Below are 22,812 nucleotides of genomic sequence, written 5' to 3' on the forward strand. Positions count from 1 at the left end.
AGAGGGGACACAAAGAGGGCACAGAGAGAGACACAGAGGGAGACACAGAGGGGGCACAAAGGGAGACAAAGAGGGGGCAGAGAGGGAGACACAGGGGGGACACAGACAAAGGGGACACAAAGAGAGACCCAAAGGGGGCACAGAGAGAGACACAGAGAAGACGCAGAGGGGGCACAGAGAGAGACACAGAGGGGGCACAAAGAGAGGCACAAAGGGGGCACAAAGAGAGATACAGAGGGTGCACAAAGAGACAGGGGGACAGAGAGGGGGAACAAAGCTTGATTTCAATGAAATTGTGAATAGAAACGAAATCGTTATTTTGGACAGAAATCGCTCAATACAATTTTTTTTCCTAAAATCGTTCAGGCCTACAGCTTACACTCTGACACAGACACACCTAGTTTACTTTTGCTGACAGAAACTCTCTCTCTGTCGTGTAGCCCTGTACAGATAGAAGCTGGGATATCTTCTGTCAGTCACCACATCATCCAGTCTGAATGAGGCAGCGGTGTAGGTGGAAGTAGAGTTTGCCATAATCTTCACACAGGGTCACACAGTGTAGGAGGCTGTGCCTATCAGTGGAAAAGGGCAATGTGGGATAAAGTCCTATATCATGGGGCCTCTGAGTTGTCATTGTGCTACGGAGGTGGTGAGGATCATCTGTACTTGTCTCCACAGGTTATCTCTCCATGAGATCTCCTTTAGAACATTTAGAATGTACATTTAGAAATGCAACTAGTATTTTTACATACTTTGTACTTGCTTTTCTATAAAGATAGACGCACTGGCCTCCACAATGTTATAGTAGTGAGGAAACTGTGAAGATGCCAGTGATTATACATTTCACAATGAATAGCCTCTGGATGGCAGGCACTGAGGTAAGTGACAGCATACACACTAATGTCCCCCATGCAGAGATTACAGCATGCAGGAGTTCTTCCTTACAACAGAACAGCTTCTTATCAGGCACACATTACAGTATAGAGTTCAGCCTCTGACTGTCTAGACAGCGAGTACAAAAAGAGCAATGACCCCATTAAATTATGTTTAAAAAAGGCGTATAGAAAAGTCTTCCTTGTTCAAGGTTTTTTGTGTGGGTTAGAATTACAATTTCTTAAAAAAGATTTGATTCCTTGGTAAAAAATCATCTGACCCACACTGAGTGTTATGTGCTGGACAAATCACACTTAAAGTGAATCAGAGACGAAGCATCCTCATGTATTTTACCATATATATCAGTGGGAACATTAGAGGAAACACATACCCTGCTCTCTGTTTCATTCTTCACTGCTCAGCCTGCTTCTAAACAGCCCTGATAAAATCACCAACTGAGCATTCAGTCTAGCTTTGCTCAGGAATCATTATAGCAGAGGCAGAAGGGGGCAGGCTTGGGCTTGAAAGACCTCAGAGAAGACATACTCAGCTATAATGATTCCTGAGCAAAGCTAGACTCAATGCTCAGCCAGGGATTTTATCAGGGCTGATAAGAAGCAGGCTGAACAGTGAAGAATGAAACAGAGAGCAGGGTAGGTGATTTCTCTAAAGGCTCAATAGATTTTCAATAGATTTCAAGCTGAAATCTAACAAATATATACATGGAGTGTGTGGCAGGAATAGATCCCTCTCTGACCAGATTGTGGTCAAAGAGGGCTCTATCTGTTTGGGACATCAGGTGGCCATCTATAAGTTTGTGGTCTCAATAAGTTTTAAAACCAATTTTTAAGTATACATGCTTTTGTAAAATACAGCTAATATTAGCCATTGTACCTCAGCCTATTATAAAGCCTTATACACGCGCCTGAGTAGTCGGCAACTGACAACCACCACCTCAGCCGATAGGCAGGCTTGTGTACAGAGGCCCCCGAGCATCGAAAGCCGCTTGGCAAGCGATCCATCTGCCAGGTCCACTTGGCCGAGCGCTGGCCCACTTCTTTGAAGATGCTGCCCCTCCCGCTGTGTGATGTCCATCCTCCTTCCACCTTCTTGCAAAGCAAAAGAACGCGTGTCTGTACAGGCCAGCCCAGTAGTCACTCAAGGGGATCAGATTCCAATCTCCGACAGATGACATCAGATGTAGGTGTGTAAGTTGTAGGCTATTTGTTGAATGTTCGCTGTTTCTATTTTATTTATTTTTTTTCATTTTAAAGTGTACCTGTGGCAAAAATTTTTTTACCAAATGGGTACTTGTCTAAAGGGGCCCATACACTGGTCGGCTTTAGCCATCGATCGATCAGAAATCGATTCTATCAAATCTATTGATCAATCAATTTGCGGACGTGCTGTTCCAGCATTGGTACTCCTTGGAGCCCATCGACAATGGCTTGTGGGAGGAGCTTGGCTGCACTGTGCAGACTTACACCTGTGCATTAGCAAGGAGCTGCTGCTCGGTGGAAATAGCAGAGCCTGCACAGGCACAAGACAACCTGCGCAGTGTAGCCACACTCATACTTGTACAGGAGTGTGACTCCGAACGTCAGGGGTCCAAGAACTGGAAAGGCAAGGTGGAGTGGGAAGGGGTAATCCTCCAGAGGCTACCATCAACTGAGGTAAGTATCTGACTTTTGCTTTTTTCAGTCTCCCAGGTAAGCACTAGTGTGGGAGATTGGGGCAGGTGGCAAGATGCTGTGTGGAGCAGGTACCTCAAGAATGAGCCTCTTACCTTTATTACTCTGCAAAAAGTGGAGAAACACCCTCACCACTTCCGTCAAGGGATGAGGCAGGTGGGAATGAGGGGGAAACATGTGACCCAAGTACAAGCTCAGAGCTTGTCTTTGGTGGCATTTTGGAGTAGTATACATAGTAATTATATCAGGTGAAGTTCATTGGTCTCCGAGCCTGAGAAATATCTGGTTCCCATGGCCAGGTGACACCAGAAAACATGTCTGTCAAACTGCATTTTCAGCTAGCTGCCAAATGACATTACTGTGTTCAGAAGAACCAGTATGTTCAGTTATTGTGGTGCACCCCTTCACGTTCATCTACCCTGGCAAAGAACTGGATTCAGCCAGACCATTCTACCAGGAAAACTGGCAGCTAGCTTTGAATGTGATCGATGCTTTTGCAGTTGACAACTTGATTTGTATTGTATTGATTTTATTTTTAATAATTACATAGTTCCAATATTTACTCAGCATTTCAGAGCATGGCAGAGCCAAGGAAATATTAAAATTACACCTGTCACAGACACAGAGCTGGTGCTAGTTTGGTAATACATTATACTGATTCAGTATATTAAATATTGGCCTCAATTCACCAAGATCATGCTGGAGATAATAAGAAAAGAGAAAACTTACCACCACACATCAATCTTGCCCAATTAAAGGAATCATCAGCCAAATCAAACAAAATCCGCTTTAAAGGAGTTTTGTGTAATTAAAAAAGTAAAAATAGCTGACACTTACCTGGGGCTTCTATCAGCCCCCTGCAGCCGTAATGTCCCGCGCCGTCCTCTCCTGATGCGCTGTTCCCTGCCGCCGCTTCCTGTGTAATCACGCGAGTGATTACACTGCGGCTGCGTGGCCGAGCTCTCGCTTCCGCACGCGTCATCAGAGCTTACTGCGCAGGCGCAGTACAAGAAAACTTCGTACAGCTCCTGCGCAGTAAGCTCCCGATGACGCGAACGGGAGCGCGCAATATTTCGTCTGTCGTCAGGTGAATAATGACCGGTACCTGTGGCGGGGAATGGGAGATCGGAGGAGGACGGCGCGGGACATCACCGCTGCAGGGGGCTGATAGAAGCCCCAGGTAAGTGTCAGCCGACAAAAAATATGTGGGACCTGCAGACACATTTACTCCACTGACAGGGTAACGATACCAGGTTCACAACAGGAGTACAGAGTACAAGGTAAATTTTCCTGTGGGTCCACCAATCTGGTATATCTGATCATGTGTGCTAAATGCCCCAATGTTATGTACGTGGGAGAAACTGGACAAACTCTGCGCAAACGTATGAATGGACACAGGCACACTATTAATGATACCAAATCTGGACTCCCAGTTGCTACACACTTTCGGTCCAACGGACACAGCATGGATGATCTTCGTGTCACTGCCCTGAAGGGCGGCTTCAAAACGTCAAATGACCGATGAATAGCAGAAACAAAATTTATAAATTGGTTCAAAGCTGTGGAGAAGGGTTTGAATAAGGACAACAACTTTCTATATTGGTATGAGATTGATGATATATGAACTGTCTCAGCCACTCTAGCTGAACTTGTGAACTAAGAATTTACAATACCTCTGGGTCAATCCTAATACCAGGTCTGTGAGCAATGGAGTAAACAAGGATCCTTATCTTACCCCATTTAGATGGTCTGTTTGTATTAAGGCATCTTAATGACGTATTTATGCTTGAAAAAAATATGTTTTCCCTTTTGATGTTGCATGTATATAAGCTGTCTGTACCACCAGCTTGCAAACTAACAGGATGTAAACCTGACGAAGGCTGCAAGGCCGAAAGCTTGTTTATTCTTATTCATTTGTAGTTAGCCAATAAATGGTATCATCCTGATTTAAAACTTCTAACTTTAGAATAACGTAATTATTTTAAGGATTAAAATGTTACATTTAGAATCTCTCCTTAACTTAAAGACATCCTGCTGGGTACACACGATACGTTTTTCCGCTCGATTCTCCACCAGATCGTTTTTTCTGCTTGTTTCTCCGCTCGATTCTGCACTTGATTCTCTTAACTTCCGCTCATTTTTCTTATCTTTTTCCATTCACTTCTATGAGAAATTGAGCCAAAAATGATCGGAAAAAATATCAGACATGTCGGAAATTATCTATCGAACCCATCTATCGGGGGTAAAAATGTATGGTGTATTCCCAGCATAAAGTTTACTACATGCCTTATCACCATGGTGATAACGCTAGAAACAGCTCAGAAACGTTATTAAAGATAGGAGATAAGCTTAGTGAATTGAGACCAATGGCCCTTATTCAATTCACCTTTTCTCTTAAGAAGTTGAAGAGAAATCGAGAGCCCAATATGGTGTAGTATGTCAAAATTGATTGGATAAATGAAACAGTGAGATGGTAATACTCACAAACATGGGTTACCACCTAGGTAACCACTCATTAGGCAGGTGAGGAGATTAAACCTGTCCTCACTCAGGGATAAGAAGTCACTCTCTGTAGATGCGAAAGGGGGTAGATCACCCCTCCACCTGGGGTGGACTCAAATATAACAAGATTAGTTGCATGCTTGTTTCTGGTGTGTGATTTAGACCCTACAGACCAGAAAGATCAGCAGCACTGTCAGACAACTGGTATTGTTTAAAAAGGAATTAAATATGGTAGTTTCCAAAAGTCTCACTCCTTGGGTTCTTCTTAAGAGAAAATATATTGGTAGGTGAACAGAGGTGCCAGAAGAATAAAAGTACATAAAATGTTTAAATTGTGACAGAGGCGCTCTGCTTGCTGTAACTGAATTGCTGTTGTTTATCCCCTGCTTATTGCCTGAAGAAGTGGGCTGTGCCCGCGAAACGCGTTGCATCTTTGGGGTATTTTCAATAAATGTGTATATCTATATATTTACAGTCCTTGGTGTCTGCTTTAACGGAGGCGAGTCCACCACTTCCTCCCTGCAATTTTTTTTTTAAATTTTATGTACTTTTATCCTTCTGGCGCCTCTGTTCATCTACCAATATATTTTCTCTTAATAAGAATCCAAGGAGTGAGACTTTTGGAAACTACCATATTTAATTCTTTTTAAACAATACCAGTTGCATGACAGTGCTGCTGATCTTTCTGGTCTGTAGGGTCTAAATCACACACCAGAAACAAGCATGCAACTAATCTTGTTAGATTTGTCATAGATTTCTGATCTGCTTGCTTGTTCAGGGTCTATGGCTTAACCACTTACTGATAAGCTGACGTATTAACACGTCCGATTAGAGCCTGTTAACGGCTCCAGGATGTTTTAATGCGTCGCTCGCTCCTGCCGACGCTGTGCACGTGTACGTGCCTCCCCCGCCCCATAAATAGTTGCCTTAGGGACTTAGCTTTTAGTTTATGAGGGTATATTACTATTACTTTACTATATAGAGTCTTGTAATTATCGATCGGACAAAAAAAAAAAAAGACAGAAAAATTACACCTACTGTATATTTCCCAATAATATATTGTCGCTATACATTGTCATAGGGACATAATTTAAATGGTCTAATAATTGGGAAAAATGGGCAAATACAATTTGTGTGTTTTATCCATAATGGCCAAAACCTGAGAAAAAATGATTTTTTTTCCATTTTTTTTTAATTTTCCGTTAAAATGCATGTAGAATAAAAAAATTCTTAGCAAAATGTACTACCCACAGAAAGCCTAATTGGTGGCAAAAAAAAACAAGGTATAGATCATTTTGTTGCGATAAATAGTAATAAAGTTATTGGAGAATAAAAGGGCGGAGCACTGACAAGTGAAAATTGCTCTTGTCCGTTAGGGTAAAAACCGCTATGGGGTGAAGTGGTTAAAGTATTAGAGACAGAGGATCAGGAGGTCAGCCAGGCAATGTGAATTATTTAAAAGGAAACAAACATGTCAACCTTCATATCACTCTCCCCTTAGGTTCCTTTTAAAGGACCACTTTCGTAATATTTGTAAAGTTTAAATACATGTAAACATATTCAGGACAGGACAGGCTTGACGGCGGCAAGGCAGAGAAGAATACGCGTGGCAGGGGGCTGACTCCCAGTTGGCCAAAAACGACACTAACCTGCAGCGGGAACCGGAGGTCACTCGAGGAGCGGCAAGGGCACAGGATGGCTGCAGGGAGGAGGAAGTCCCGGGTAAGTGAAACTTTTTTATCTGCCAGTGTTAAGGTTCACTTTAAAGGAGTCATTAGCCAAAATGCCTGCTCTACTTACCTGGGGTTTCCTCCAGCTCCTTGCAGCTGGCATGTCCCACGCTGACAGCTCCGCTCGCAGCTGCCTGCCCTGGGTCCCCGGCGGTTCAGAGGCCAACCTCCTCTAGTACACCTGCGCGAGAGCCACTGTCAATCAAGTCCATGTTGTCCACGGTGTACTGCACAGGCACACACCGCGGACAACATGGGCTTAAGTGACAGTGGTGCTCGCGCAGGGGCAGTAGAGACGACCTCGAGGTCGCCTTCTGCACTGGCAGGGGACCTGGGCCAACGGCTGAGAGCAGAGCCTCCCCGTGGCACTCCTGGATAGTGCTAATGTAGCATGAACTAATTCCTGCAGGGCAACCGCTTTGCGGTATTGTTTTTTTGACCCTGCATAATTTGGCATGCGAAAGCAAATGCATATTTGCATGAGCAATGCCTCATGATAAGCCAATTAGGCCAAATTTGCAAAGCCAGATTTGTTAGGGTTAAACTTGCATACATTTTCTTGTGGAAAGTATAGACATATTGTTAACCTCCTGTGCTTTCAAATGAGCTTATCTGCCATCTCTACTGTGGCAGTCACGTGACACAGGAGAGAGATCAAATTACAACCTGTGACTTGATGCAAATAAGGGGGAAACAGGCAAAAATTGGGGACTCAGTTTATACTCAAATCTATATTTGAGTATATACAATAGAACGGTAGAATCAGTAACTGAGGCATACAGTCCAAAAAGTATTAAAAGTCCTGTACTGACAGATAATGTGCTCCAGCAAAAAAATATAGATATACTCAATGGGCTTGATTCACTAAACCGTGATAAGACAAATATCACACCTTATCAAAGATATCACACGTTATCACACATTATCAAAGGTAACACGCCTTATCAGAGTAGCATGGCAAGAGCTACGAACCCGCAGGGGCTCAGGGCAGGACGAGTTCCATTGCCAATTAGCAGGCAAGTGTTCGTAGCGCTCACTATGCTACTCTGATAAGGCATGTTACCTTTGATAAAGTGTGATAACTTTTGATAACTTTGATAACATGTGATAGCTTTTGATAACGTGTGATATTTGTCTTATCACGGTTTAGTGAATCAAGCCCAATGTTTTTACAGGTCAAACAGAAACAACAAAATGTAACCTAACAGGCCAAGTTGACAGTGGGGAGTTTCATTGCATTCCCTGTAAAAACAGAACACAACGTAGTGGAAAAATCACATTGCATATTATGGGACCATTACGTCGTATACAGGAAGCATACAGTCAATGAAAAGTATGCTTCAAAGCCACTGATAATGCAGGTGTTACGCAGTAATGCACTGCATGCTCCGCATTGGGATACTGAAGTACGTTGAATCGCATTGCACCAGATGCACTCTGAACGTCACATAGAGATACAATTGCAGCGTGTTACTGCACAGTACATTGCCTTTGTTACATCACACTACAACACCCCACTTTGAACGTAGCCTTAAAGTGAACCTCCAGGCTAAAAATCTGCTCAGCAGCACTGAAAAGGCTTGGTGTTTCTTTAATAGATCCCCAGCATCAAAACGTTGCTTTTCTTACCCAAGCCTCATTTTTAGCTGCACAGAAGAAAACTGCCCGGGCATTTTTCCCCTGATGCTGTGCAAAGCATGATGGGATTTCTGATGTTGTTGTTCTCCTTCTGCTGTCTTGGCACAATTTTTTTCTAACACTTTGAAATTGAGATTTCAAGCATAGCACGCACAGCTGGGAGGGGTGATCAGGACACAGGACAGTTGGAACTGTGTCTCAGCCTCCCTGTCACCTCCTTTCAACCAAAAATATGGCTGCCCTCATGAAAAAGATGGCTGCCTGTGATGATTTGCTCAGCTGCCTGTGCAGGCAGGCAGCCTTTTGACCATTGTGTAGGTTTGCATGCTGCAGGACTCTGGAAAGAAGAGCTTCTGTCAGTTTTGCAGCTTGTGCTTGCAGAGGAATTTGCATACGTTGTCATGCAAATTGCCTGGCCACATTCATTGGAGGCGTGTACTATAAGTACTATGTCTTTCCCACAATGCTTCGCAGGTCATAAGGATTTCGTCCTATGTAACACTCCTGGTGGGGTGTCAGCCTTACTCTCTGTTTGAAGATCAGCTTAGAGTAATTCCTGGAAACTGTGCTAGGCAGATTTCCCTAGTGCAGTTAGGATTGTTTATCTGTTTTGTTTGTCTGTTGCGATTGTCCTGTCCCAGCGGTGGTCGATAGGAAGTCGGTCTTGATCTCTGTTCTTGGAGCATAGCTGGTGCAGCTGTTGCTACCAGCTATCTCTTCTGTTCTGCCTCTCTGGATCGCGCTAGCCACTTTTCGCTAGTGCTGTGGATCCTCCTGTTCTGTCTCCTGGGATCGCGCTAGCCACTTTTCGCTAGCGCTGTGGATCCTTCTGTCTCCTGGGATCGCGCTGGCCACTTTTCGCTGGTGCTGTGGATCCCTCTGTTCTGCTACTCTGTACCTGGATCGCGCTAGCCACTTTTCGCTAGTGCTGTGGATCCTATCTCTCGCTTGTCCCTGTTTTCGTGTGTCTGCCTTGTCTGCTACGACCGCTTGCTGGAGGCTCGGTGAGGTAACCGTTAAGCAAGCGTTCGCGTCCTCTGTTTCATGTTTGTCTGTCGATGGTTAGTTAGGCGTGCTTGTCTCTATTGTGCTTATCACGTGGAGACCACGCATAACCGCGTGCACTGTTGCGAATGAGTGCGGTGTTCGCGGTTAGCTAGCGTTTGTTATTTTCCGCATCTTCTCATTGTATTATTTGCTGTGCCTTTGCTACCCTTGTATTCTATTCTGATCTGCCTTGTGTCACGTCTGGCGATCGCACCTCTCGCGATCGCGTTCCTATTTCATATCTGCTGTTGTGTGTGCGCGGTCGCGGGGTGGCGACTGGATTGGCGCACACACATACAACCTGTCCCTTTGCTCATTCTCATTCGCAATCGCCTCTCTTGCGATTGCGTTCTGCGCTTCGTACAATTCCTGTCTGGCATTTGTGGAGGTACAGAGGATTGATTCCTCTGCACTCCCCAGCGCCATCTGCCGACAGGAATTTCCCTCTACAGGTGCGTAGCACCTTTTGCTGGGTGCCTGCAATTACACGCTTGTGGAGGATTTCCGCCGTGTCAGCGCACGGAGAAAGTTCCACAATCGTTACAGTATGACCAGCCCAACCCAAAACCCCAGTGTAGACAGAAATTCCGATTTGTACGATTTTGTCGAGTTTGGGTCCTGTGTCTTTAAGAGATTTAAAAGGCTTAATTCAGAGACCAAGGCGGAATTTCTTTCTGAATGTGTGAGGTTTTGTCTGAATCCCACCTTTCAGATTTCTGATCCGTCCACATCAGCTCTTCTGTTTGCCTATGTGCTCTTAAAAAACGATTTGTTCACCTGGGCATCTGATGTGCTAAAAACCAATTCTTGGAATGATAATCTGTATCAGTTTCTTGCAGTGATATTTTCTCACTGGTTTAAACTGCCTGGCTTACCACCTGCTCTGATTGATTGTGTAGCTGCTGATAAGTCAGCTGATCTTTCCCTTCCATGCAAAACCTTTCAGTATGACAATCAGTTCAATGTGTCAGTTGCCACTTCAGGTTTTAAAAAGCAGCCATCCAAAGCCCCTAAGTCTAAACGTAAAAGATCTAGGAAGGCTTCCCAGCGGAAAGATCCGTTGCCCATAGCAACCACAAATAAAGAGGTTATTTCTGTCAAGTCTGAAATGTGCAAAACCATTCAGTATAACAATGATGTTGATCTGTCTCCTGGTTTTTTGTCTCAATCCAGAGCTTATGTGGATCCTGCTATAGGTAGGATCTCACACTATATTAAAGCAGTTAAAAAATCTGTTCTTGCTCCTGAACTCCACCCATATGGAGATTATCTAGATACTGGCCTGTTTGAACCCCCATTTGCTTCCTGGGATGTTGGGGCCTTGCTGGAAGAATTCGATTTTGATTGGAAAGCCTTTTGCGATTTTTACATCGCAAAAAGCGAAAATGTCTTGAATGCTTGTCTCGATTTAATGTACCTTCTGATTGATTCCGATGAATGTGACAAGGATGATGTGGATCTGGTGATTTATGTGTGGCAGACGATTTTGGATGAGTTGCACACACACCAACCAATTGATTCCAATAGAGACATCGCTGTCGGATGATTGTTCCTGCCTTTCTGGGGTAAAGCATGAGAGTCTTGACTTTGTGCAATCTGAAATGAATGAGTGTGCCGCTGTGGTTGATTCCTGTGCGAATCCTGAAGGATTCTCTCCTGACAGTGTGCAGTTTGAATCTGTGCGATCTGATGCCTGTTTCTCTGATGTTCTCTGATGTTCCTGCAGAGTCTGCCGGTTTCCTCAAGGATGTGTGGGATCCTTTTTCATTTAGAAACAGATCTTTGAGATCTTCCGTCTGTGACCCTGCTATGGGGAAAATTTCTCGACTATGCAGCGTCAAAAGTAAAATTAATATGCCTAATAAAGTTTATCCTGTTGATGTCGCTATTTCTTCTGCAAATGATTCCTTGTCTCACCCTGTTCTCACCTGTAAGGGCCCGTTGCCTGGAGACAGTTGCTCCAGTGTTTCGGTCCTAGATGCCTTGCAGTCTGCTCAGCAGATCGCGGAGGTTTGCGCTATGGAAGCATCAGTTTCACAACCTAAAGTGAATTTTGATTCGCTGGTTTTGCGTTCTGATTCCTCGGATTCGACATTGTTAGCCGAATCTAAGAGTGAGACAGCGCTTCGGTTTCGCGAATCTGATGCTGAACCTTCTTTGCCTTATTCAGAGACGCTTTCTCTGAGCCTGCCCTGTACCATGAATAACAAAATGATGTCCAATCACACTGACATTTGGGAGTCCCTTTCTTGCTTTGAAGAAAGTTCTGACTCTCCACCCTGTACTCTGGATGAGTCAATATTGCCTTGTACAATATCTCCTGCCCTGCCCCTAGAGGCTCGTCTAGGTATTGCTGCTATTTTTACCTGTCTTTCTGCAGTTTTGGAGTTGCAAGCTAGTTTGACTGCTACGCAGAATTCTGGGTGCAGCGAGATTAAAGTTAGGGAGTCAGTGTGTGGTCCAGTGAATATTCCTGTACGTTCCACTCATGATGATGAAATTCAGTCTCAGTTTATGGTGAAACCTTCCCTGGGACATCTGCCCTGTTCTCAAAATAAAGTTCCAGTTTTGCCCTGTAACATGGATAGTACAGAATCCTTCTTAGAAAACTTGAAAAATGATGTTCCTGAGGTCTTGTTTGATGTTCTGGAGGTCTCCGAGTTCCTCCCAAAGGGTGCAGAACTTGTAGGAGATGTCTCCTGCCCCCCAAGTCCTTCTGAGGTGTTACCCTCTTCCGTAGGCATTGCTGCCTTGCTGGCTACCTTTTCAGCTCTGATGGAGCTTCACTCATATGTAGTCAATGATGATATTATTGTCACAGAAATTTCTGAATTTGTATCCGAGTCTTCTTTTGAAAGTCCAGTGCCTGTGACCTCCACTCATGATGATTCTCTGTCCGGTACTGGTTTTGGTCTTGTCATGCCGGACTCAGGTTGGCAGTTCCCCGACATGTCCTGAGGTTTCTCCTGTGCTGGTGTACCCCAGTGTGCTCTGTGACCCAGAAAGCCCAAGTGTGCCTCGGTTACCAGCGTACTCAGATGCTTCCTCGGTGGAGACATGCTCTGATATGGCCTGCCTGCTTGCATGCCCAGAAGTGGTCCCTGAAAGTCTTGATCTTGATGGGTGTCCTCGTAATTCTGAATCCGGAATTGTCATTGGTTCGATGGGGGTTCTTGGTAATTCTCCATGTGAGCCTGGTGATTGTTCTGCCCTCTTGGGATCTCTGTGGAGCTTCAAAAGGTTCTGGGAGATTCCGGGAGAAATTTAGCTTGGTACCCTGGATAAGATCAACGGTGGCTTTTGTGTTGTAAGGGACACTTCAAACAGGTATTGTGGCAGGTATGGTATTTTTGGAAGGTGGTGGGTATTGTCTGGAGGGTGTCGATGGCTTCTTCTCTGGCGTTCACAGTCCTGATGGGTGTTATACTGAGACTGGTAGTACTGATGGGCATGTTTCGGTGGCTTCTGTTTCCGATGAGGTCGGTTTTGGGTGGACTGACTCTGGAATTGGACCTTGTCGGGCTGCCCCGACCTTCATGAGTCTTCAGTTTGAATCTGTTGCTAATAGCAGTTTTGAGGGTCGTCTGGAATTCGACCCTGGAGGGGGGGGGGGGTACTGTGATGATTTGCTCAGCTGCCTGTGCAGGCAGGCAGCCTTTTGACCATTGTGTAGGTTTGCATGCTGCAGGACTCTGGAAAGAAGAGCTTCTGTCAGTTTTGCAGCTTGTGCTTGCAGAAGAATTTGCATACGTTGTCATGCAAATTGCCTGGCCACATTCATTGGAGGCGTGTACTATAAGTACTATGTCTTTCCCACAATGCTTCGCTGGTCATAAGGATTTCGTCCTATGTAACACTCCTGGTGGGGTGTCAGCCTTACTCTCTGTTTGAAGATCAGCTTAGAGTAATTCCTGGAAACTGTGCTAGGCAGATTTCCCTAGTGCAGTTAGGATTGTTTATCTGTTTTGTTTGTCTGTTGCGATTGTCCTGTCCCAGCGGTGGTCGATAGGAAGTCGTTCTGATCTCTGTTCTTGGAGCATAGCTGGTGCAGCGGTTGCTACCAGCTATCTCTTCTGTTCCGCCTCTCCGGATCGCGCTAGCCACTTTTCGCTAGCGCTGTGGATCCTTCTGTTCTGTCTCCTGGGATCGCACTAGCCACTTTTCGCTAGCGCTGTGGATCCTTCTGTTCTGTCTCCTGGGATCGCGCTGGCCACTTTTCGCTGGTGCTGTGGATCCTTGTGTTCTGCTACTCTGTACCTGGATCGCGCTAGCCACTTTTCGCTAGTGCTGTGGATCCTATCTCTCGCTTGTCCCTGTTTTCGTGTGTCTGTCTTGTCTGCTACGACCGCTTGCTGGAGGCTCGGTGAGGTAACCGTTAAGCAAGCGTTCGCGTCCTCTGTTTCATGTTTGTCTGTCGATGGTTAGTTAGGCGTGCTTGTCTCTATTGTGCTTATCACGTGGAGACCGCGCATAACCGCGTGCACTGTTGCGAATGAGTGCGGTGTTCGCGGTTAGCTAGCGTTTGTTATTTTCCGCATCTTCTCATTGTATTATTTGCTGTGCCTTTGCTACCCTTGTATTCTATTCTGATCTGCCTTGTGTCACGTCTGGCGATCGCACCTCTCGCGATCGCGTTCCTATTTCATATCTGCTGTTGTGTGTGCGCGGTCGCGGGGTGGCGACTGGATTGGCGCACACACATACAACCTGTCCCTTTGCTCGTTCTCATTCGCAATCGCCTCTCTTGCGATTGCGTTCTGCGCTTCGTACAATTCCTGTCTGGCATTTGTGGAGGTACAGAGGATTGGTTCCTCTGCACTCCCCAGCGCCATCTGCCGACAGGAATTTCCCTCTACAGGTGCGTAGCACCTTTTGCTGGGTGCCTGCAATTACACGCTTGTGGAGGAATTCCGCCGTGTCAGCGCACGTGTTGTGCGCTGATCACGGAGAAAGTTCCACAATCGTTACACTGCCCCCATGAAATCACGCTCATTTGCCTGTTCAGGCAAACAGGGTGGGTAAGAGATTTTATTACCTATCTATTTTAATTAACATAACTAATGTAACTTAAAGAGGAACTGTAACGACAAAACGGCCCCTGGGGGGTACTCACCTCGGGTGGGGGAAGCCTCAGGATCCTAATGAGGCTTCCCACGCCGTCCTGCGTCCCTCGGGGGTCTCGCTGTAGCCCTCCGTACAGCCGTGACGCAATATTTACCTTCCTGGCTCCTGCGCAGGCGCTCTGATGCCTCTCGGCGCCGAAGTAGGCGGAAATACCCGATCGCCGTCGGGTCTGCTCTACTGCGCAGGCGCAAGTTTCCGGCGCCTGCGCACTAGAGCGGACCCGACGGAGATCGGGTATTTCCATCTATTTCCGTGCCGAAAGTCGCCACAGCGCCCCCGCTGGAGCCAGCAAAGGTAAATATTGAACTGACAGTCGCCGGCTGTTCGGAGGGCTGCGGCGAGACCCCCGTGGGACAGAGGACGGCGTGGGAAGCCTCATTAGGATCCGGAGGCTTCCCCCACCCGAGGTGAGTACCCCCCAGGGGAGGTTTTTGTTGTTACAGAGTCTCTTTAATGACAGTATATTTGTTTAGGCTTAAGTTTCCCTTTAAAGAGGGTAGTAGATTTCAAATCAAAGCAAAAAATCTGCAGTATTTGTAGCAGAGGAGTCTATGGGAAGATTATAGTAATGTATGATCATCGTTATATGAAAAAGGGATATTAAACTCCCAAGTTTAATAAGTACACGTAAATATATATATCAAGAGAGCAGCTTGTAACTGTTTGAAATAAAAAGGCACAATGACAAGTATGACAAAAAGGTTTTCTCAATGACATAATGCAAATCATATACTTATCTTTAACTCCCCCTGACAAACCAACCTTTGCACCTAAAAGGTTTGCAATTTTGCATATTTATCGTTTATACCTCCACACACATGATTGTTAACCCTTTTCTGGCCTTGTACAGCAGTCTACAGGGGTTACTTATGTAGATATTTGGCTTTACTTAATTGCAACATAGTAGTGAGCTATTTTAGGTCTCTTGATAAGAGAGAGTTTAGTTAGTGTTTTTGTATATTGTGAGTTGAATGGACCGTTATTGTGAGAAAATGTAAAATTTAGAGTACTGTACATTTGTATGCATACACATAAAATGAACATTTGTCCCAGAGTAAAATGCACAGTAAATTACTTTTCTCCTATGTTGCTGTAAAAATCTGACAGGTTTTGGACTAGTCCTTCTCCTCACTGAGGATTCTCTGGGTCTTCTTTAATTTCAAAAGAACTATCTGAATAGCAGTTGTTCAATCCAACTGCCAAAACTGCATGCAAACAGGTTAAGAGGCCACCCTGCATATTTGTATAGATCCTGTCCCAAGAGAACTTTTGTAAATAATAAAAGAAATACTGAAAATCCCCCACAAGGAGACGGACTAGTCCAAAACCTGTCAGGTCGTTGGACCCATTCTTTTCTAAATCTATACTCATGGCCTTGGGCAATATGCTCTCTTGGTTTCTAATAGCACCTCCAGGCTGAAGACACCCAAATCTATCTCTTAGCTCATTACCTCTCTACACTTATCTTGAGTCTCTAACTGCTGTTTCATGTCATATAATTTCCTCAAAATTAACATGAGTAAAAGGTTAATTTTAAAAGGAAATAAATATGACAGCCCCCATATTATTCTCACCACAGTTGTCCTTTAATAACATGAAACAGGATGTGATTACTGATCAGTCTTATGGTGGCTATACATGGTAGCATTTTGTCATACAATCTTACCATTCCTATGTAGTATAAGGGTAAATTAAGTGAATATACTGAAAGGATAATTTAGGCAGTTCCTTTATATTACATAGAAATGGTAAGGTCTGAAAAAATTGTACCATGTATGGCCACCATTAATCATTAGACCCCTGATTCTTCCAAAAGGAGAATATGTAAGTTACAGGCTCACTACGTAATCTCCAGAGCTCTCCATATATATACAGTACCGGTAGGTATATAATAAGTGATCTGGCAAACTTGGACATAAGTCGTATTTTTTCGGACCATAAGACACACTTTTTCTCCTCTAAAGTGGGGAGCAAAAAAGTCCCTGCGTCGTATAGTTCGAATACTAATTTGGGACCAGTGCCAGGTGTTCCCTCTCACTTCCACGGTGCGGCGTTATGCTCCCCGATTCCCTCTCACTCCATGCGAGTGACAGCATGTGCAGGAAACAGCTGAACCAGCCTTGAGACGATTTGGCCAATCAACAGGCTGCCAATCACAAGGTAAACTGGGTTAAGCAGCAGCGGGTGATGAGCAGATGGGGAACCAGTCCTCAACTTCGGACATGGCTGATGCACCGGTCCGGCACCTGCAGTGGTCTGCTCCCGGGATCACTTACCCTCTGCAGCAGCGTGTGCAGGAAGCAGCTGAGCCAGCCTTGAGACGCTTGACCAAGCAATGGAGGAACCATTGACAAAGCAATGGTCCTGCCCTCAAGACCAGCGTCTCCTGTTACAGTGAAGAGGGTCGTCATTGGCATCGCTACCCAGCCTGATGATTGACCAAAACGTCTCAAGGCTGGCTCAGCTGCTACCTGCACATGCTGCCGTGGAGGATGAGTGATCCGGTGAGCAGACAGCTCTTAGGGGAAAAAAAAGCTACATATTTTTCACATCTCTGAATAGAAAATATTTACAACAATGCTTTCATGATGCTATTTAAATTATTTACATCTTTGTGTTTGAAAAAAAATCTAAAAATAAGAGAAGGCCTAAGAAAAATAAGAGAAGGCCTAAGTATGACAACTACAATTAATTGCTAGATTTCTTTGACTCATCTTGTTAAGCATGTTACCTTGTAGTCCATGTGAATAACTGTTTGCAACCCAGTAATTATTAATACCATTATGTTTATCCTGAGTGAATTGTTCTGTTACTACTACTCTAGACTTAACCTTACCATTAACCATTAACAATGTTGATTGCTTCTGTGCTTGTTTTGTATTAGGATAATGTTGTATTATGTGAATGACTTAAACACAATAAAGCTCTTTTTAAACACTGAAGAATGCCTTAAAAATATATATTTTTTAAATCATACTTACTGATAAACATATATGAAAATTACAGCTTTAATGTCATTAAACGGCGCCAAAACAAAGCCCTTCTTTGTCCTTAAAGGACTTCCGAGGTCAAAAATCAAAATTTTGATGAGTACCTGTCTCTTTTTCAAATCCATGGGCAAGTTCCTCCTCTCCCTCCTCTCTGTTCCGCGCAAATGTATTCTTTTCACTGCCCCCAGGTCGGGGCCCGACCCCACTGCACGGGTCGGCTCGTACTCCACTCGCAAGATGGCCGCCGATCAGAGCCGTTGCTGCGCAGTACATATGAAGGCAAGTGCGGCTGCGCAGCTCTCCTCTCGCAATATGGCCGCCGATCAGAGCCGCGGCTGCGCAGTACATGTGGAGGCAAGTGCGGCTGCGCAGCTCTCCGCCCCCCGTCCAGCTGCGGAGAGCTGCGCAGCCGCACTTGCCTCCACATGTACTGCGCAGCCGCGGCTCTGATCGGCGGCCATCTTGCGAGAGGAGAGCTGCGCAGCCGCACTTGCCTTCATATGTACTGCGCAGCAACGGCTCTGATCGGCGGCCATCTTGCGAGTGGAGTACGAGCCGACCCGTGCAGTGGGGTCGGGCCCCGACCTGGGGGCAGTGAAAAGAATACATTTGCGCGGAACAGAGCGGAGGGAGAGGAGGAACTTGCCCATGGATTTGAAAAAGAGACAGGTACTCATCAAAATTTAGATTTTTGGCCTCGGAAGTCCTTTAAATAAACAATACTCAAATGTGTTTGGAAAGACTAAGGGCCCGTTTCCACTAGGAGTGGTGCGATGCGGCTACATAGCCGCATCGCACTGCAGGTGTCCTGAAACACATGCACGGCAATGGAAGAGTTACCACTGCGTGCATGTTGTGCGGAGCGGTGCAGAGCAATCCGAGAATCTGCAGATTCTCGAACAGCTGCATCCGCCCGCAGCCGCGTCCCATCTCCTCAATTGACTTCCGCATTGGGAAGTGATGCGGCCGGCGGTGGAAGTGATGCGGCTAGGTAGCCGCATTCGCATCACTAAGAAGTGGAAACGGGCCCTAACTCAAGCAAAGGCAATGCTGACCCATAAAAATTAGCCTAGGTATCAATGTAGTTTAGTATGTTGATATTGAAGTGAATCCTTGTTCCCCATGCAGGCTAGTATTCCCCAAGGGATTCAGAGTCTACTAGCATGGAGCTCTGAGCAATACCAGACCGAATGGTGCATGACATTAGGGGGTATTCTGCAAGGAAGGAGAAGCAAATTTTCCCCGCCCCTCATTGCAGAACACCATTGTTCAATACACCTCCAGTGCCAAAGATGAGGCTGGGTGATAATATAGGGGAGACTTAAGATGGACTGTTAAAAAGATTTTTTTGTAAAAAGAAGCAAAACATACTACCTGATCCAGGCTGCTATCCGGATCAGGTAGCATACATTACTGTCGCTCCTGCAATAGCCAACTAGATTTTAGGAACAAACAAAAAATGGCCGCAACCCCGGGGTCATGACCCTGCAGCTCTGGCTCTGTGTGTCTCATCTCAAAGCACAGAGTGCAGGGAGGCTGGGGAGAGGCAGAGCTGCCCATTCAGAGCAGGGGAAAGGGCATTCCTAATGACAGAGGGGGCATTTTGCAGGAATCCCTTTTCCTGCCAGTGATGCCCCTTACCCTGTAATTCTACCGACATGCTCAATGTCTGTAAATACAGGGGGTGGGGGGGGCTGTGAGCGACAAGGTGGGGACAGAGAGGCACGGCAAAGAGCACAGAACATGCCTCTATATCCCATCCCCCCCCCCTCTGCACCACCTCAGGTATACTTTAAAGCCCTGTTTAATGCCCAAATGAACTGAAGGGAAACATTGACTTTTACTTACCTAGGGCTTTTTCCAGCCACCCATAGTCTTTGAGGCCCCAGGGTTCCCTCCAGGTTCCCTCTGCTGTGCTACTGTCACCCTAATAAAAGTCTACGACTCGGTTTGGTCGCCCACTATATTGCATGTGCTGTCTCGACCATGTGCCTCCTTGATCATGCTCCTGTAGTTAGCAGAGTTCTACGCATGTGAGGATACAAGTCTTTACAAACTGTGCATGCCCAGGACTAGGAGGAAGGTAGTCAGCACAGCGCATGCACCATAGCGAGCAATAAAATTGGGTTCAAGACTTTTATTAGGGTGACAGCAATAAAACAGAGGGTACCCGGAGGACATTGAGGTGCCTTAAAGACTATGAGGGCTTCTAAGAAGCCCAAGGCAAGTAAAAATCTACTTTTTTCCCCCTAGTTTAGGTGTGCTATGATAAGTGGTGGAAGGGTGGTGCCTGAAATTCTTCTCTCCAAAGTAAGTAGATAAAACTGGTATTTTTATCATACCTATTTATAATAAAGGCTTGATCAGTAAAAAAAACATTTTCTTTTAATTAAAAACACACCTTTTTTGTGTGAAATACATTCAGTGTTCTCCCCAGAAATTTTTTTCAGCCGGGTGGGCATGAAATAGTAGACGGGTGGCATGAAAAAGAAGCCAGGTGGGGTGAGATGAGAGAATGCAGGGCTGGTGCTTTTGTGAGCAACTATGCTTACAGCAGAGGAGGAGGCGAGCTGGTGACAGCCGGGTGCTCACCAAAGCTAGCCGGGTGCAGCACGCGGCTAAAAGAGCCTGGGGAGAACGCTTTTTTTCACCTGTTCTTTTCTGCATTTTTTTTTATCTGTCTCCTTTTTTTCTTCTGTATAACTGTATACTGTAACTGTATACTGTATTTTTTCTTTATATCTGTTCTTCAGTATACCTGTATATCTTTCAGTCATTGTCATCTGTATACCTCTCTCCTTCTTTTCATTTTCTGTCATTATTCTGTCTTCTTTGTCCTTCTGCTCTTGTATTCGTGTATGTGGCACTTTGCCTCCTTGTCATTTGGTGCAGGGTGAGCAGAATGACGGCTCACCCTGTTGCCGGTGAAATTGCGGGCAGCGTTAATTACATTTCCTTGATTACGAGTCGCAGCAACTCTGAGTGAGAATTAATTTGGGGTCCACCGTTTCCTGAATCCCCGAATTGCCTACATATGAAATCGCTGCTGGGAGACTTGGGCGCAGGATACAGCCGGTATATGGCTTATCCTGCTGCTGCACAAGTCCCGGCGGCGTTATTTACCATTTCCCCTCCAGGTACACATGGATAGTGGGGAATGATGTAATTTGTCTGCCAGCTATTGCTGGAGGCCAAATTACAGTGTTTTAAAAGTAACTTTAGCTGAGTCTTCTGACAACGCCGAAGTTACTCACTGAGCGCTGCTATCGCCGTAATTCCTATTATAGCCTATGCTGCACCCAACTCTCCTGTGCTGTTATTACAGTGCCTGCCCCGAATTACCCATGCGCGAGCCGCAGCCTATAGCATTGCTGCTATGGCCACACTAAACTCGTGCAGAGAAGCCCTGTCTCACTTGTATTTTCATTTTTGTGAGTTGCTGACCAGTGTCCATCTTAGCTGCATTCCACTGATATACTGATCAGAAGACTTGTCTGCAGCATTTTCATCTTCCGTAGAGTTGCTACCTACTGGTCCATATGTTCCTATAGGAGTTCTGAGTGTGAAAATCCAAGCAAGTCCCCAGTAGGGAATTAAATGTTTGAAACTTCCCATTAAGCATTCATGCAATCATTAATTTTAATAACTAATTACTGTATTTTGTGGACGATAAGACTCACTTTTTCTCCCCCAAAAGTGGGGAAAAAAGTAACTGTGTCTTATAGTCCAAATGCAGGGAGTTCCTGACTTGTGAACGTCTGCCAATACTAACCTCCAACCCGCCACAATGTCCGGGACTCCCTGTACAGTGCCCATGAACAGGAGGACAAACGGAGGACACAGGGAGACAAAAAGAGGCATAGAGGACAAAAAGAGGCATAGAGGATGACACAAGGAGTACAGAGACACATGGATGACTCAGGATGGCACAAGGCGGACAGAGGAGAACACAATGAGACACGCGATACAAGGGGGCATGAGGTACAAACGGTGCATAATCCACAAGATGTCCCTTTACCATGGATGCACCAGGTTTGGTATAATTTTTTTTTTACCCCTGGTTTATGTCTTCTAAACCTAGGTGCGTCTTAAGGTCAGGTGTGTCTTATAGTCTGAAAAATATGGTGATAACAAATTTTTAGGTACATTTAATAAAAACATATCCGCACACAGTGCTGTCAAAATAATCTATTACATTAGGTGGTCGTCCCCCATTTAGTAAATGGCAGACGGTCATCTCAGGAGAGTGAATGGTGCCAATGTAAAGGGAAATGTGCAAAAGACTGCATGGCTCCCTACTCATTTCAATGCATGGATTTAGGTATTCAGAAAAGTAAAACTGCATGCAATCTCTGTTCACTGCTGCCATTCTCCTGCTGCTTAAGTAATCATGGAAAAACTAAACTGAGGGAATGCAAAGTGCAATCCCTTGCTTAGTAAATTAGGGTCTTGGGTTAGTAAGTTAGTCTCCATTCATAGGGGAGGCTGAAGGTTGTGAATTCACCACATGTCGGCTGCTCCCGTGCACTAGCTGAGACTAGCACTTGGCACAGGTGGTGTACAGGCATCCCCCTACAGAGTTACATCCAGGGCTGTGCAGTCGGAGTCAAGGAGTTGGAGCAATTTTGAGTACCTGGAGTCAGAGGGTTCCATAAACTGAGGAGTCGGAGTTGGATGATTTTTGTACCGACTCCACAGCCCTGGTTACATCTAAGTGTGGCCACAGCTGTGCTCAGATGAAAGCTGCTTTTTTGGCGCCAGGTAATGCATGGCGTTACAAACGCTGCTATTTGGCTGCATGAAATTGCAGCTAAAAGGCACTCATAGCCAGCAGTCAGGACAAGTGTGCAGTCCAGCAACCTATGTGATGCTGGGAACACACGTTTCGTTTTTCCGCTCGATAGATGCCTTCGATTGATAAATTCTGTCATGTCCGATATTCCGCTCGATCGTTTTACGTTCGATTTCTCATAGAAGTGAAAAAAGATAAGAAAAACGAGCGGAAGATAACAGAATGGAGTATTGACAGGTTCTCAGTGTGAGGTTCCTAGTTTTGCAAGCTTTCGATGGTTTCATTACAATTGATAGTTAGATGTGGAGATCTTTTTTCAGAGTTCCACTTTTTTATAAATATGCTCTTAAAGCTGTAGGAGGTGTTTTGCTGATGCAAGTGAAAAATGCAAAAAAAATCCTTTGGCAGCATAGTAAAAGCAGCAG

This window comes from Hyperolius riggenbachi, chromosome 12, assembly GCF_040937935.1.
Source record: "Hyperolius riggenbachi isolate aHypRig1 chromosome 12, aHypRig1.pri, whole genome shotgun sequence".
Lineage (NCBI taxonomy): Eukaryota > Metazoa > Chordata > Amphibia > Anura > Hyperoliidae > Hyperolius > Hyperolius riggenbachi.